An 18,061-nucleotide genomic window follows, 5' to 3' on the forward strand; every position below is an offset into this window, starting at 1 on the left:
TAAGAGAAAATTATTCAATAATAATTCCTTTATAATATATGAATATTCACAAATATTACTAATTTAGGTTGTTAAGTTGTACAAAATTAAAAATCAAACTTTAAGCAGTGAATACAAAAATTTCTTATAGCCAAATAAAAAAAGCTTTTATGATAATAAACAAAAAAATACGATAAATAGTTTTAGCACAAGTTGTGTCTGGCACAGCTACAGTGAAATTACGGTGAAACGACAATAATGCTTTTAGAGAAATTTAAGTATTTTGTCTTGTTGATTTGACCTACTATTGGTGATGTGATAGTGTAGTATTGCTGTCCCAGTTAAAAGTTCTACCAATCGATTTTGTGAGAATCGTCGCCATTGGCCAACATATATGGTGGCTGAAAAATTGAACCAATCAAGAAATTTGCCCATTATACATCAAAATGATCAGAATTTTGTGAGGATCTCAATCGTGCTATCAATTTTTTAAAATTTTATCAATTTCATTAAAAGCCCCGAATTGCCAAACTTACACCCAAATTTTAAAATCCTTCCACCAAATCCTTGAACACAAAATCAAGTTTAATTCATAGAAAACTATTAATTCAAGCTTATCCCAACAAGAATTATAGCCAGAATTATAAAATCCAAGCAAAAAATTTAAGAACAACAAAACTTGAATTTCTTAGTCTACAAAAGTAGGAACTCAATCAACCAAATGGTGACCTTATATAGGCTTATCGTAACTGGAAGAATATTTTGCATCTTATTCTCATTAAACGGTGACCAGAGTTCGATAAGAGAAGAAGAGACAATAACCTCGTTCACTTGACGTAAATAAAGGAGAGGAAGGAGAAAATGAGATTTTCTTCTCTTCTCTTAAACTATTTATAGTCTAGTTTGGTCTGATTAGAGCTCGATTCAGTCTGGATCACAAAACTTTGATTTCTTTGATTTTCTAGTGGTTTAACTTGTAGCATTATAATTAGATTAGACAAAGAAATAAATATATTAATTGACTTTACATACTTTCTTTAATTGTTAAAAAACTTTATCTATCCATTGAAATGATGACAATCTAAAAATCAAGCATAATTAATGAAATTGAGATTCAATACCTTAATTAGTATATATAATTAAACAATGTTAAGGTATTTCAAATCATTGAAATAAAAGTAAAACCTTTTTAATTACTAGCTAGAATTATTCTATATAATAATAACAATAATAATAATAACCACCACTTTACATCAAAATTACATCGTTTTGATGTAGGGAGTTTAAATCAACCCACAAGCAAAACTACGTCACTCATGCTAATTATCATTCAAATTCTAATTGTATCATAATTATAGACATTCTAATTAGAGCTAGTAATATAATCAAGCTTTTAAAAATGGTTAGCTTCAATATGCCCAATAACCAAACCTTTAGAAATCAAAGAATCCAATTCCATGACAAGTTGTCAAAATTCAAAATCCAAGCCAAGTGTGGAGGCCATAGTTCAATGCTTGAAACTTAGGTGAACAAACACCAAGTTGGATCATGAATCCACTTATTTGCCACAACAATCACTTATTGTAAGAGTATTTGATGCACATATTAGCATAATCTGAATTAGCTTTAATTAACATGTCTTAAGTTATAAGTTATAATGAAGGTAGAAGATGAAAAGTGATTAACATTTTCCAGTGTACTTTCCATATCCTGAAAAGTGTAAGTGTTTACCTTGCTTTTTGCCTCCTTAACCAGAGTGGCCTATATATAGTTATCCAAAATCAACTTTTTTATACAGTTTACTTACCAACTTAATTTATCCAATTAAAAATATATTTAATTCATTACTATTCAATAACTTAATTTATCCAATTAAAAAATATATTTAATTCATTACTATTCAATAACTCATTGTTGAAATGCTTAATTAATTAAAAATTCATTAATTTTGTGAACTTAATTTAGTATAAGCACATTGTCCCCCTTTATCACTATATTATTTTAAAGTGACAATCACTAGTAGGCATCACGATATCCCATGCAATATAATATTAATTCTCGCATTATCACTTCCAATTGGATAATAATAATAATAATAATAATAATAATAATAATAATAATAATAATAAAAGAAATTGTTGATAATTTCCCAGACTCTTTGTTCCCTTTTGTGCATGCTGATATGGCTGCACTTTTTCAATGAATAGTTCTATGTTTATTCTCCAAAAAAAAAAAAATAATAAAAGAAATAACATATACAGATATTAGCATTAAATAAGAAAATAAAAGATGGAGGGAGTATTTTTGAAATAGCATTAAATATCATAAAGGAGTATTTTTGAAAAAAAAACTAAATAAAATTTTAATTTAATTATATTAATTAGTTTTTCTTAACGAATGTGAAAGTCAAACTATGTTTATATAAATATGAGATGGAGGGGGTATTTCTCACCTTTTTTATCTCTCATAATCTAGATATACATTTTAATTATTCAATTCAATTCTCATCTAATTTAATTTTCCTTTTGAACTATACCAACCAAAATTCATAATTAACACAAAAAATATGACAATTTCAATAAATAACATAATGATTGCTCACATTTTATTATTACAACAAACAAAAAAAAAAAGCATCAAACTTATAAAACAAATGACAACCGTCATATATAAACAAACGATATTATGTTCAATTGTTTATACATGTCTAGTCTATGCCTAATTGTATAAACAAAAAAAGAAAAACCCCACCACTTTTTTAACAATTAAAAACTTGTGGACCAAACCCAGTAAATAAATAAATAGAAAATGAATATAAAATGCATATATCAAACCATAAAATTTTTATATTTTTACATAAAAAGTCTAACCATAAATCGCTTATATAAAGAATAAAAACGTTAGATTAATTTGAGAAATTCAATCGAATTGATAGACCGATAGACTCATACCATCAAAGGTAGACATTTTCTGATGGTGATTTACAACCACCATTCCATCTACTATAGAGGAAATCTATATTTCAATTTGCATTACTCTCCAAATGATAAAATAATGTTGGATTTAATTTTCTATTGTGGGCTTAATATGTAAAATTAAATATGTACAGCAGTCCAATTGTAAAGTCAATTTCAAATGTGGTCTTGATTGTGAATAATTGACTATTGAGGTATCAACTAATTATAGATATTAAGTGTAGAGACCATTATATAATTCCTATTTCGTTAAAGGACCGAAATAGGAATTGTACTAACCCTATAGGTATATAAAGGTCGTGGTCCCCAGAGGAGTTGAATATACGATTCAGTTTTACGTTCCTTTCGTATTGCTTCCGCTAAATCGATTCTTCAATTCTCTGGAAGGCTGCAAACCTAATTTTATACATCAAGATCGACGAACAACGATGTCAGGTACGCAACCTTTTCTTATTCAATCTATTTTGTTGAATCTAGTGGTTTGCACGATCTAGGTTATTATTGAATTATTTGAGATTAATTCTTACAAGTGGTATCAGAGCCTTGTGCATAATTGCTAGATTTTAGATTGATTTTCGTATGTTTTCTTTTTATTTGTTTACCCTACTATTTACGAATTGAGGGTTTTGTTTAATAAAAAAAAAAAAAATTTTTGTTCTCACTGTTCTTCGGATTCCCCAAGAACAGGTAAGAGGTTTTGAACTAACGCCATTGACGATTAATTGTTCGTTTGGTATTTTGTTGTTTTTTTGGTGGCCGGATCTTGTAAAAAAAAAAAAAAAAAAAAAAAAAAAAAAAAAAAAAAAACAAAACAGTATAGGTTTCTTTGAAGAGAGTCGGCGGAAAGGAGTTTCCGTCTCTTGTTGGTTTTAGGGTTAGGGATGAAAAATTACGGTTTGGTCCCTGGAAAATTTCGTATTAGGTCCCTAAATTTCTGTAACTTCAGATTAGGTCCATAATTTTCTGTAACTTCAGATTAGGCCCCTAAATTTTCTGTAACTTCAGATCAGGCCCCTAAATTTTCTGTAACTTCAGATTAGGCCCCTAAGTTTTTGTAACTTCAGATTAGATCCCTAAGTTTCTGTAACTTCAGATTAGGCCCCCTAATTTTCTGTTTTTTTGTATTAGGCCCCTAATTTTCTGTTTTCTTTCGTTTAGAACCCGAACTTTGTTTATTCAAATTTATTTAGTCCAATTTTATAACTTAGTCTCTAATTTAGTGACTTAAAGACTAGAATATAATTTTTTTTTGGGCTAAATAATTTTAGATTATTAAATATTTAGACAATCAATTCATTTAATTGCAATTGTTTTGTTTTAATTACAATTAAATGAATTAATTTGTCGACTTGAGATTAAATTTTGGAGTGATTAAGTCCCTATTGTGTTTGATATTTGTTAAAATAAATTGATTTGATCAATAAGTCACCAAAGTGACCTCTATTGCTTGAATTGATTTATTTTAGAATATTAGACAGGTGTATTAGAATTCGTTGCGGATAGTTAATCGGCCCAAAGGAAGGTTGCTATCTGGCTGAGTTTTGAATACATGTTTGGCAATAAATATGTGATAATTGTTTGATTATTTTCCATGACAATGATATATCGGCCCAAAGGAAGATTTATTATTTGTCAGGACTATGTTATCAATATTTGATTGCTGCATTGAGATACTAATTGCAAGTTAATGTTTTACATCCAAAGATGAGAATATTAATGTTGTGTCTGTATCTTATTTCCATTTTTTGATCTCTACTTATGTGAATTGTTTCATTTGTGGATTGTGAGCTTATACTTATCTATTTGTTTATTTTCTCTGATGTCAGCTAACATGTCATTTAATCCTGATTGTGTCCCTAAACTTGAGGGATCAAATTTTGAGTCTTGGAAATCAGATATTATGATCTTTCTGGGCTGTATGGATTTGGATCTTGCATTCAGGATGGACGAACCTGCTCCTCTTACTGATACGAGCACTGATGTTCAAAGGGTTCAGTATGAGAAGTGGGAGCGTTCTAATCGCTTAGGTCTGATGATCATGCAGAAAGGAGTCCCAGAACATGTTCGAGACTCTGTCTCAGCTGAAAAGAACAATGCTCAAAACTATCTTGCCGAGCTGGAGAGGGCTTATGTCAAGAATGACAAAGCCGAAGTGGGAACACTTTTAGGAAAATTAACCTCCATGAAGTTTGCTGGCAATGGTGGTGTTCGGGAGCATATTCTTAGCATGTCTCAGATTGCAAAGAGACTGAAGGCGCTGGGTATGGCTTTACCAGATGACCTTTTAGTCCATTTGGTTATGAATTCTCTTCCTTCTCAGTATGGACAAATTAGGACTTCCTATAATTGTCAGCCGAATAAATGGACTCTTAACGAGCTCATTTCTCATTGTGTTGATGAGGAGGAAAAGATGAATTCTAACAAAAGAGAGAGTGCACATTTTGTTTCTTCAGCTGGGAAGGGTAAGAACAAGAAAAGAAAGAGGCCTTCTGCAAAGCCTGTTGAAAAGGCTATTGAGAAACCTGCTGCTGCTACTGCTGTAGATCCAGTACAAAAGAAGCCTTATGTGCCAAAATGCTTCTTTTGTGGAAAGACGGATCACTTGAGAAAGGATTGTCCTAAATTTGCTATTTGGCTTGCAAAGAGGGGTAAGTACCTTGTTTTAGTCTGTTGTGAAGTTAATTTAACTTCAGCTCCTAAAAACACTTATTGGATGGATTCTGGTGCTACCGCTCATATAAGTGTTTCATTGCAGGGCTGCCTCAACTACAGAAAGCCAACTGACGGTGAAAGATACGTCTATGTGGGAAATGGCGATCTGGTTGAAGTAGAGGCAATTGGACATTTTAGATTATGTTTAAGTACTGGCTATTTTTTGGATCTTATAGATACTTTTGTTATTCCCTCTTTTAGAAGGAATTTGATTTCTGTTTCCTTTTTGGACAAATCTGGTTTTCATTGTTCTTTTGGAGACAGTGTATTCACTTTATCTATGAATTCAAAAGTTTTGGGTACTGGTTGCTTGAATGAATGTGATAATCTATATATGTTAGACATTGATACTAGTTATCATGAATCCCTGCATGTTACTACAAGAGGTACCAAAAGAAAGTTGAATATTGATAACTCAGCTGTACTTTGGCATAGACGTTTGGGTCATGTATCCAAATCAAGAATTGAGCGTCTTGTTTCTGATGGTATCTTAAATACACTTGATTACACAGGTTTGGATTCTTGTATTGAGTGTATTAAAGGAAAACAGACTAAACAAAAGAGACTAGGTGCCATTCGGTCATCCAATGTTTTAGAACTGATTCATACAGATATTTGCGGTCCATTCCATATTGCAACTAGAAATGGCCAAAGATATTTTATATCATTCATTGATGACTATTCTCGTTATGGTTACTTATATCTCATTCATGAAAAATCTGAGTCTTTGGACGTGTTTAAATCTTATAAAGCCGAAGTTGAAAATCAACTAGGAAAGAAGATTAAATCTGTTCGATCTGACCGTGGTGGTGAATATTATGGTAAATATGACGGTTCAGGCGAACAACGTCCAGGACCTTTTGCGCTTTTCCTACAGGAATGTGGAATTGTCCCTCAATATACAATGCCTGGTACTCCCAGCATGAATGGTGTATCTGAGAGACGTAATAGGACTCTTATGGATATGGTAAGGAGTATGATTAGTCATTCTACTTTACCAGAGTCTCTGTGGGGTGAAGCGTTAAAGACAGCAGCTTATCTTCTCAATAGGATTCCATCTAAAGCAGTTGCTAAAACACCTTATGAACTTTGGACTGGACGTAAGCCTAGTCTAAAGCATCTTCATGTTTGGGGATGTCCAGCTGAAGCAAGGCCTTACAAGCCGAATGAAACAAAACTGGACTCCAAAACTATCAGCAGCTACTTTGTTGGATATTCTGAGCGGTCTAGGGGTTACAAGTTTTATAATCCTACTTCCAGAACTTTTTTTGAAACGAGAATTGCAACATTTTTTGAGGATGTTGATTTTGGAGGGAGAAATAAAGAAAGAAACATTGTCTTTGAAGAGGAACCAAGTAAGGATGATTCGGTTCTCATTCCTTTTGTTGTTTCTGATAGCGTACAGACTCCAGTTGCTCCTGTCACTATTCAAGATCCAATTCAAGACAATGCTATTCTTCCTCAAGAACAAATTCAACAACCTCAAGAATTAGAGTCTGTTCAAATGCCTTTGAGGAGATCTACTAGGGAGAGAAGAAGTGCTATTCCAGATGATTATATAGTGTTTCTTCAGGAACATGAGGATACTGTAGACATGATAGATGATGATCCAGTTAGTTTTTATCATGCCATGCAGAGTTCTGACTCTCATAAGTGGATTGAGGCAATGAACGAAGAGTATAAGTCTATGCAAGACAATCAAGTTTGGGATCTTGTTCAATTACCTGAAGGAAAGAAACCCATTGGTTGCAAATGGATATTTAAAACCAAAAGGGATTCTCAAGGTAATGTGGAAAGATATAAAGCACGTCTTGTAGCAAAAGGCTTTACTCAAAAGGAAGGGATTGACTATAAAGAAACCTTCTCTCCAGTTTCTTCGAAGGATTCTTTTAGGACAATCATGGCCTTAGTTGCAAATCTTGATCTTGAGCTTCATCAAATGGATGTTAAGACTGCGTTTCTCAATGGCAACATTGATGAAACAATATATATGGTGCAACCAGAAAGTTTTATAATTGGAGATCCAAAACATCTGGTATGCAAATTAAAGAAATCCATTTATGGACTCAAGCAAGCTTCTCGTCAATGGTACTTTAAATTCAACCAAGTAATTGTCTCGTTTGGCTTTGAGGCAAATACTGTTGAAAATTGTGTGTACCATAAGTTCAGTGGGAGTAGGTTTATCCTTTTGGTCTTATATGTGGATGACATACTTCTTGCTACTAATTGTAAAGTCTTGCTACATGAAACCAAAGTTTTTCTTTCAAAGCATTTTGAGATGAAAGATTTAGGTGAAGCTTCTTTTGTTTTAGGGATTCAGATACATCGAGACCGTTCTCGAGGTATTCTTGGATTATCACAAAAGAGCTATATTGATAAAGTGCTCAAGAGATTTAGTATGCAGAATTCTAGACCATTGGATACCCCTATTGCAAAAGGTGATAAATTTAGTAATCAACAATGTCCAAAGAGTGAACTTGAAATTCAGGAAATGCAAAAGGTTCCTTATGCGTCAGCTGTAGGAAGTCTTATGTATGTTCAAGTTTGTACTCGTCCAGACATTTCTTTTATAGTTGGCATGTTAGGTAGATATCTCAGCAATCCAGGAATGGATCATTGGAAAGCAGCCAAAAGAGTCATGAGATATCTTCAGAGGACTAAGGGACATATGCTCACATATAGGAGATCAGATCAGCTTGAGATCATTGGGTATACTGATTCTGATTTCGCTGGATGCCAAGATAGTAGAAAATCCACATCTGGCTACGTTTTTCTATTGGCTGGCAGTGCTATTTCTTGGAAGAGTGTGAAACAAACTCTAGTGGCAACCTCCACCATGGAAGCTGAATTTGTAGCATCTTATGAGGCATCCAATCAAGCTATTTGGCTGAGAAACCTTGTCACTGGGCTGCGTGTAGTAGGTGGAATAGAAAGACCACTGAAGTTGTATTGTGACAGCAAGTCAGCCGTTTTATTCTCCAACAACAACAGGAGCTCTTCTCGATCAAAACACATTGAGATTAAGTTCTTGGCTGTGAAGGAGAGGGTACAGAGTGGACAGATATCCTTAGAGCATATTGGAACAAACTCTATGATTGCAGATCCGCTTACAAAGGCAGTGATACCGAAAGTTTTCCATGAGCACACCGCTCATATGGGTATCGTTTTGTTTGAGACTGTCTAGTTTTAGTGGGAGTTTGCTCTTTATGCATACATTATGTTTTTGAATGCTCTATTTTGTTTTGGATATGTTTTATTATGAAATTTTGTTGAGTACTCATTTTGGTTGATGGTTACACTCTGTATTACTATTATTGTTTTGCTTGATCTCACTTTTGTTGGTGACCAGTTGGAAACAGACATGATGATCACATTACATGTAGTTTTCATGCTACACTTCTATAATGAATCTATGTCATTTAGGGGTATTGGTAATGTAGTTGATGATGAACTTAGTCATGAGATCTATGGCGAATGTTTCTTCAGCTCTTTATCAATATAACTAATGGACGAGATTGTTTTTGGATACCTTGTATGACTGCGTTTGTTGAGCTCATTTTGGTGTATGTATTTTATTTAACATATGTTCGCCCAAGTGGGAGATTGTTGGATTTAATTTTCTATTGTGGGCTTAATATGTAAAATTAAATATGTACAGCAGTCCAATTGTAAAGTCAATTTCAAATGTGGTCTTGATTGTGAATAATTGACTATTGAGGTATCAACTAATTATAGATATTAAGTGTAGAGACCATTATATAATTCCTATTTCGTTAAAGGACCGAAATAGGAATTGTACTAACCCTACAGGTATATAAAGGTCGTGGTCCCCAGAGGAGTTGAATATACGATTCAGTTTTACGTTCCTTTCGTATTGCTTCCGCTAAATCGATTCTTCAATTCTCTGGAAGGCTGCAAACCTAATTTTATACATCAAGATCGACGAACAACGATGTCAGGTACGCAACCTTTTCTTATTCAATCTATTTTGTTGAATCTAGTGGTTTGCACGATCTAGGTTATTATTGAATTATTTGAGATTAATTCTTACAAATAATACACGAAAAACCATTATGAAAATGACGACGATAACCTTAAAAAAAAAAAAGGATTAACCAAAACTCATAATCTATCAAAATAAATAGATATGAGAACATATATCCAAAATATATTAAACCAAATAGATCTGAAATATTTACTCAAAATTTATATCAAAACTAGTTGAAGGCTTGCACTTTGCGCAGGTTGATTGCTTTATTGCTGTATATTATATTTTATAAATTGACTTTAATATATTATTAAAATATCTATTTTTCCCATAGTTTGTATTACTAAATTAGCATATTATAGAGATTTAAAAATTATAAAATTTAATATCCTGTTTAGATAAATTTATATAGATAATTTAAACATCGTATATTAGCATAAATAATTTTATGAAATTTGTACGATTCAAATAATTTAATATGGATAATATATAGATAAATATTATTTCTAATTTAGTTATTATAAAATATAGAAAATATAAAAAATTAAATATTAATATATAATATTCCAAATAAAAAGTTATTTTAGTTTAATTTGATGTATAGAACTTAAAAATAGATTCAAAATAGAAAGATTTATACAAAACAAAGTCTTAACTATTTATATCTATATTTTTATTTAAAAAATTTGAATTCAAAATTTTTAAAGACCTAACTTTTAGGTTTTAATATATATATATATATATATATATATATATATATATATATATATATATATATATATATATATATATATAACCACAATATTAGTTAAATAGTAAAAGAAAAAAGAAAATTTCAATAATTTCTTAAAAGGAAAAATAATAACTAAAAATATCAAAATCTTTAAAAATGCTATACATAAAAATTAAGAAGATAAAATATATATATATTTTTTTAAAGTAAAAAAGTAAAAAATTAATATTGAGTCTGTCCTTCTATTGGATTTTCAAATACAAAGGAACATGATCTGCAAATAAATAAAAAAAAAACAGAGAAATCCATAAAAAATTCCTTCTATAAATAGAAAAAGAAAAAGAATGAAAAAAAGAGATTAATAAATTAATTACCTCAGTCGGAAAAGATAGTTATATATCTGATCAAAGAGTTAATATTATCGTACTTCTACTATTTAAAATCTGAGAACAACAATAACATATATATAAAAATAAATAAATAAATAAACACAACACAATCAAAACACAAGAATTGAAAACAAAATAATTGAAAGTGGCAACAAAAAAATAAAACAAAAAAGCCATTGTGAAAGAAAATTATCGAATAGGGGTATTTATAGATAGATATAGGTATACAGATAGAGATAAAAAAAAAAAAAATCAAAAAGTTTTAAAGGTTAAATTTTAAAAATTTAATAGTTTCAAAGTGGTTATATGTTGAGAAAAGAATTTTCTAATATATATATATATATATATATATATATAAAGGAAAATGTAACGCCCCATTTTTCTTGTGTTTTAATAGTAGTTTACCGGTCTGTGAATAGTACCACCGGTCCGGAAGTTGGTATTATTTTTTGTCCGGAAAAATTACTATTTATGTTTTATATTTTATTTAACATTTTTGGAGCATGTATGCATGGTTTTTATGGGTAGAAAGTAAGTAAGGAATATTTTTGGAGAATTTAGATAATTAATGAATAGTGAATTATGGTGCTATATTAAGTAAGGAAATTTGAGCAATTATTTTTATGGAGGAAATTTGAGAAATTATTTTTATGGAATAAATTAGAGAGTTTTGTGGAGATAAATAATATTTTGAAGGAATTTAATTGGAGAATACTTGGAGAAAAGACCAAAACACCCTCCAATTTGGAGAAAAGACCAAAATACCCTTAGTTGCTTTATTAAAGGCAACCATCAATTATTGACCCCCAAATTTTGCCATCTTCTTCTACTTTTCCACGTTTCCTCTTCCTCCTCCTCCTCCTCCTTCTTCTTCTTCTTCTTCTTCTTCTTCTTCTTCTTCTTCTTCATTTTCTTCAATTCTTACCAAGTAAACACATTAAATTCACCCATCCAACTTGATTTAAGCACTAAATATTAGAGAGTGAAGCTAGAGAAGTCATTTTTGGTGACTAATTTCAAGGAATTTGGTGATTTTCCTACTTGGATCAAGTAAGTGATTTTATGATAATCTCATTATTTTTGGGTTTAGAGTTGTCTTTTAGCATATACATGCTTAATCATGCTCCAATTACTTCTTTTATTTGTTTTCTTTGTTTGATTTTGAGTTTTTTTCCATGTAGAGGGTGGAGAGCCTTCTAATAAGGATAAAGGCAAGACCAAAGCTTGAGAAGCTTTGATTAAAGCTTGAGAAGCTTTGATTAAAGCTTGTTAAAGCTTGTTTTGAAGGTTAGTGTTCATAAACACACTTACCTTATTCAAAATTTTGATTTTGTGCCTTTATGCTATTATGTGTATATTTTGAGATTTTGTATGAAATGATTGATTTGTTGAATTTTGGTTGCCATTACATGCTCTTGGATGATGTTTGATGAGTATTTATGCTGTGGTAGACATTTCTACCTTGTATCTTTGTGGTTCATGTCCCTTTCATGGCTAAAGTAAACTGAATTTGGGGAAAACGAGATTTTGAGTGTGATTTAGGACCATTTTTCAGTCCTTTCTAATTTCCATCTGTGCCTAAGTCCTTCATAAAAGTTGTAGGTCTATCTCTTAGCTTTCCAACCCATCCTCTTTTGTCCAATTTGGAGACATATAACTCAACTTATGGCTGAAACACTCAAACTAACTCTGTTTGTGTCGGGCCACATGCATCACTGAATTGAGTGCCCATTTTGACCACTATAATGACAAGATTAGGTTCTGAGTTCTTCATAAAAGTTGTTTCCCTGTGTCTTGAGAATTCTCTCGTTCTGGATTGGTTTAATTTGAGTGTGGGGTTTAGTAGGAATTCAATAAACAATGGACTTGGTTCTGCTGAATCAGGTCTAGTCTGTTAGTCTGTATTCCTAGCTTTGTTTTGTTATCTTTCATTATTGATCTGGGCTGTGATCCCTTCATAACATTTGTAGGATTTTGTCTTAGCTTTCTAATGACTCTGATTTCATTTAATTTGGAGACCCATAACTCAAGTTATGTTTTAAAAACATAGCAAGGGTCAATGTTATTTTTATGCTGGAATTTTTCTATGTTAAGTCATTTTGTTTAAGTATGAGAATTTTTATGAATTACTTAAGTATAAATTAAGTTTTTATTATGAGAAGACTAAAGAACATGAATTTTATGAGAAATGTTTTTGGGCTCTAATATACTTGGTGTGGATTTGATGCATGATTTGATTTTATTATGTATGATGAGCATGCTCGGCATTTAATGCCATTATGATAAGAAGCTATGATCATATGCTAGGCACGTGGGTGTCTTATGTTAGGGCGGACGCGCTCTATATGTTATGAAAAGGTTGGCGACCTAAGGCCATTATGAATAAGCTATGAAAACTTATCTGCTTCTTTTTCTCCTAAGTGTATGTGAGCCCTTATAAAATAGTTTTAAGGAAGTGAAATAAATGAGATCACATTATGTTAATAACTCGTAGTTTACCATAACTTATTTATGATATCAAATGAATTTCTAAAGCATGATGTGTTGTTGTACATATGTACTGTATGTTCAAATTTAATGATTTTATGTATATAAATGATTTTTAAGTATGTTGTCATCACAACATTGATATGTTGTGTTTTATGAGCACCACTGAGTTTTATACTCAGCGCGTTGAATTTATCACGCGCAGGTTGGAAATTGTGCTTGCTGTTTAAAGACCTGAAGAGTAGCATCAGAGCTGAAGAGATATTTTGGTAGTTACCTAGTATTTTTTTTTTTTTTTTTTTTTTTTTGTAACTAAAAATTATGGCATGTATAAGTATTACATTTTTGGAGACTGTATTATTTCATTTATAACTTAAGCATGTTATTGTAAATTATTTTGGTGTATATATATTGGGAGATAAACTTGGACTTATTTAATGGTTAGAACATTAGAAGTTGATATGTTTAAATGAATGTATTGAATTGATCAATATTATAATGTTATTGAGGATATGAAATGATAGAAGTGCTCTTGTGTTGTTATTGGAGTTTGATGGGGTTTGGAGTTTGGAATTGGAAGTGCTTTGTATTCATATGTTTGGCAACTTCTATTTTTAGGGAAAACTCTTGCAGTTTTTCTGTAGGACTCTCCCAAATCATTTTCAAAACAAAATAGTATTACTTGCTAAACTTATGAATACTAAGTCACGTCTAATTCATAATATGATTGTATGGTTTATATGTAGGTTAGGACGGTGCCTCCGGCACCGAATGTGACATCCACCGTCAGGTCTTTCGGGATCGGGCGGCGGGTGTTACAGAAAAAAAAGGAGAAAAAAAAATTCAAAAATTTATAAAAATAAATGGATCATTTTGTCCTATATACGACCCACTTAACATTTTATAGGATTTTTAAATTTTAACCTATTTAACTTTAATCATATTTAAAAATAAATTTTCACATATAAAATGCATAAATTCTTCCAAATTCATAACTAAAATAAAAAAATAATACAACAATAAAATTTAAATATATTTTAATTGGAGTATTTATATCTAACACTAAAATTACTTCTTTACTGTTAAATAAACGGGTCAATCGCCTAACCCGCGTGTCAACTTGCGATATGACATATTTATATTCATGTCACAAATGGGTGACTCGTTTATATCACGAACTCATTTAACCTTAACCCTAACCCATTTATTTCGCGTGTGAGGTGAATCATGTTCGAGTGTCATGACCTATTTTGACACTCTAGTATGACCTGCATCAAAAAATGCACACAGAATATTAACGTATTTTTTTTATAATTATAATAATTTTGAGAATTTAATTAATTATATTGAAAGAAGAAATTAAGTATTTTTTATTTTATATTTATGATCTACTATAAATGATTATTTATTTATTTGAAATATTAATGTATTATACTTATTTAGTGTAGTGTGTTTTAAGCGTATGCATGTCCTATTTTTTAAAAAATTATTATATCACGTATGTTCTCATATCTTATGTCTTATGTCCGTGCAACCTAACTCCTGGTATATGAGCCTACTCCATACATCAAGCTAATCAACCAAGATCTTTTTATTGCCAAGAAAAAATGAAGTGTTTTTTAATTTATTTTTGTATCTTTTTTATTAATGAATGATAAAAAAATAAGAAGGAACTAAATTTCTTCTTATTTTTTTTTCAGAAAAAACTTATGTTACTTTTTTTTATAAAAAAGAAAAATAAAATTAATTTTTCCTTACAAATTTTTTTTTTAGTTTTTTATTTTCCTTCTAATTTGAAGAGAAGATTATCAAAAAAATTTTCCTTATATTCCTTTCTTATTTGAAAAAATAGTTTTTGCTTATTAATATTAATTTAGTTTTCTTTTTTTTTTCCCCTATATGACATTATCTGAAAATATAAAACAACTTATTTTCTTACAATTACTGTGTCATTACAACTTATCTTTTTACAATTATGCTGAATAATTGCTCTCCTTAAACTTCACTATTTGAGAGACTTACACTTGACTGTCATTTAAAATAGACTTCTCTGCTTTTATATATTACCAGTTCTTTTATGATGTACATTGCACGTTGACTTTATTCATTTAATTTGTTATTTATATAAATATTAAAGTATAAATTCTTATTTAGATTAAAATAAATACAATGATTGATTAATGCTGCACTTTATATATACAATGAATTTTTTTAACTGTCTTGTAGTGTAATATCTAATCGAAAAGAAAATGATGTTGTAACGTCCCATTTTTCTATTGAATCGAGGCGTTGCTTAGAGTCGAGTCGGGCTGATCCAAAACCCGGTTCGAGCCATTAGAGTCTAGAGTGGGCTAGAATGAAATAAGGAGAAGAAGTGGACTTACTTGAAGGAAACAAAAAGATCAAAGTATAAGGATTAGGACTTGCTTGCACTAAACTATAAAGTTGAGGTAGGAAGTTGTACCATTTTGACACTTGAGGTACCATTTGATAATTTTCACATAAAAATCCATGATATTCTAGAGACTACCCGTGAGTTCCATTTCATTTTCATTTCTTCATCCTTATCTTCATCTTCTTCCTCTACTTTCCTCTTCCACTTTCCTTTCTCCATCACTTTTAATGGTAGTGAAGATGTTAATGGGATTCAAACATTAATTCAACTTCTATTCTATCCAAGTAAGTAAACCTTCTTGATTTTCATACTTGAATCATTTGGTGATATTTTTAGATGATTCATAAGAATTCTCATGTATAGGAGAGGTGAGCTTAAAGGTAGAAGAAAAAGGAAGCTAAGAAGAAGATTCCAAGCTTGTTAAGTGAAGGTGTGATATCTCTTTTCATTTACCATTTTCTTTGCATGAGAAATTGTGTGGTGTGTTGCTAATGAGAAAATATTGCTTCATGTTGAGTGGGAGGACTGGTAATGGTGAGAAAACAGGGGAGGTATTGAATAAATGAAGTAAATAGTGAGTTTATGCTGAAACAGGGGAGTTACTGGTACTGGAAATTTTACTAGTAACTTCATCTTGATTTTGACCCCATTTAATGGTGGAAATAGGAAGTGTCATGGAAGAGTTATTTGTTCCTCTATGTGTTAGCTTTACATGGGTTTTTGAATCATTCAAATCGGAGTTGTATATTGAGAGATATGATCAAAAGAGTACAGACAGTGCAGGCTGGAAAACGCGACGCGCGCGCGCGAATTGCCTGAAGAGGTCACGACTTGTGCCTGAAACTCACTGACTCTCATTTTGCACTGTACGCGACCGCGATTTTCATTTGCGCGCTCACGACTTTCACCTGAAACTCTCTGACTCTCATTTTGCACTGTACACGACCGCGACTTTCATTTGCGCGCTCGCGACTTGGCCCTTGGCCTGTAAGCACTCGCGACCTTCATCGCGCGCTCGCGAATTTGGCCTGGGAACTCACTGTCTCTCATTTTGCACTCTACGCGCTCGCGACTTTCAAGTGCGCGCTCGCGACTTGTGCTCGATAACTCACTGTCTCTCATTTGGTGCTTTACGCGCTCGCGACCTTGCAAGGCGCGCTCGCGACTTGTGTTTTCATGCACTTTTGGACTTCTTTTTCTATGCAATTGGATTTCTTTGCTCACTTTGTATGCCTCCAATCATTTTACAACAAAAATACAACATTAAATCATGTATCAAAACAACATGCAAGCATGCAAATGATGTGAAATGAGGTAAACACAACTTGTAATTGTATTCTATGCAATTGTGAAATGATGTGAAATGGTGTATGAAGTTATGAATTCTATGTAATTGTATTCCTTTCTCAACTTGTATGTCTTCAACCATTTTAAAACAAAAAGACAACATGAACACATGTATAAACACAAAATGCAAGCATGCAAATGGTGTGAAAATAACATGACACAAGCATGCAAGTTATGACACAGTTATTTTGCTTTTGTTTTATCTATTGTCATTCCATTAATATGCTCCATTGAGGTTAGGTAGAAACCAAGTAGATAAGGCTATGTCGCGACATAGGATAGCAGATCTGCGCCCCATACAGTTTGGTACTCCGGCTACAGGCCGTTGAGTGGATATGATTATACAGGCCATAGCAGCCAAGCATACAGTTTCATCCAGTTTCATGCAGTTTTTCTTATCACTTCGGTTTCACTATAACCTTATGGAGCTATACAGTTATATCGACTATAAATTGCATAATCATACAGTATACTAAACAGCAAGAAAGATCATTAAGGGAAAATGAAAGTATCATGATATGTGTGCTTACATTCCATATGTGAGTAAATGTTTTTTTCTACATATGTATGTGCTTATATGTTTCTTCATTCATTGTGATATTCACTGAGTTTAATCAAAGTTGCAGAGTTCATACAACATAAAGAACATCAGGTAAGATTATGAAAGTATCATGTTATATATGCTTACAAGTTTATTTATTTAATTCTTAAGGAGCCATACAGTCTTGAGATGTTATTAATCATAACTTATATGATGTGACTAAAAGTGCATAAGTCATACAGCATAATGAATAACAAGTAAGACAATGAACATATACTGTTATGTAATCTTACATGTTTATTGATTTCATTCATACAACATAATGAACAGCAGGTAAGATCATGATAGTATCATAAGGTGTGAGTTAAGGTTCATGTAAAGGAGTTATGAGATAATTAGAACTAAATTATTGATGTTTATGAATTAGAAGTTTATTCGTTGCTATAAAGAGACATTTATGTTGAAATTTATTGATTCTATGAGTATCAATGCTTTATGAAATTTATATTTTAAGT

The 18,061-nt window shown here is 31.3% G+C and overlaps 2 long non-coding RNA genes across 2 annotated transcripts; both read left to right on the forward strand.

The window, feature by feature from the left end:
• Nucleotides 1-5,562: 5,562 nt before the first annotated feature.
• LOC149499193 (uncharacterized) lies at nucleotides 5,563-5,968 on the forward strand. Its single transcript, XR_016320800.1, has 2 exons — nucleotides 5,563-5,602; nucleotides 5,710-5,968. It is a non-coding gene; the product is annotated as an uncharacterized LOC149499193 (long non-coding RNA).
• A 5,640-nt stretch (nucleotides 5,969-11,608) lies between these two features.
• Nucleotides 11,609-13,685, forward strand: LOC149499194 (uncharacterized). The gene is made up of 3 exons (XR_016318938.1): nucleotides 11,609-11,826; nucleotides 11,958-12,063; nucleotides 13,469-13,685. It is a non-coding gene; the product is annotated as an uncharacterized LOC149499194 (long non-coding RNA).
• The last annotated feature ends 4,376 nt before the right edge of the window (nucleotides 13,686-18,061 follow it).

Source organism: Jatropha curcas, chromosome 1 (genome assembly GCF_041381405.1).
Source record: "Jatropha curcas cultivar XTBG-Jc1 chromosome 1, XTBG_Jcur_1.0, whole genome shotgun sequence".
Classification (NCBI taxonomy): domain Eukaryota; kingdom Viridiplantae; phylum Streptophyta; class Magnoliopsida; order Malpighiales; family Euphorbiaceae; genus Jatropha; species Jatropha curcas.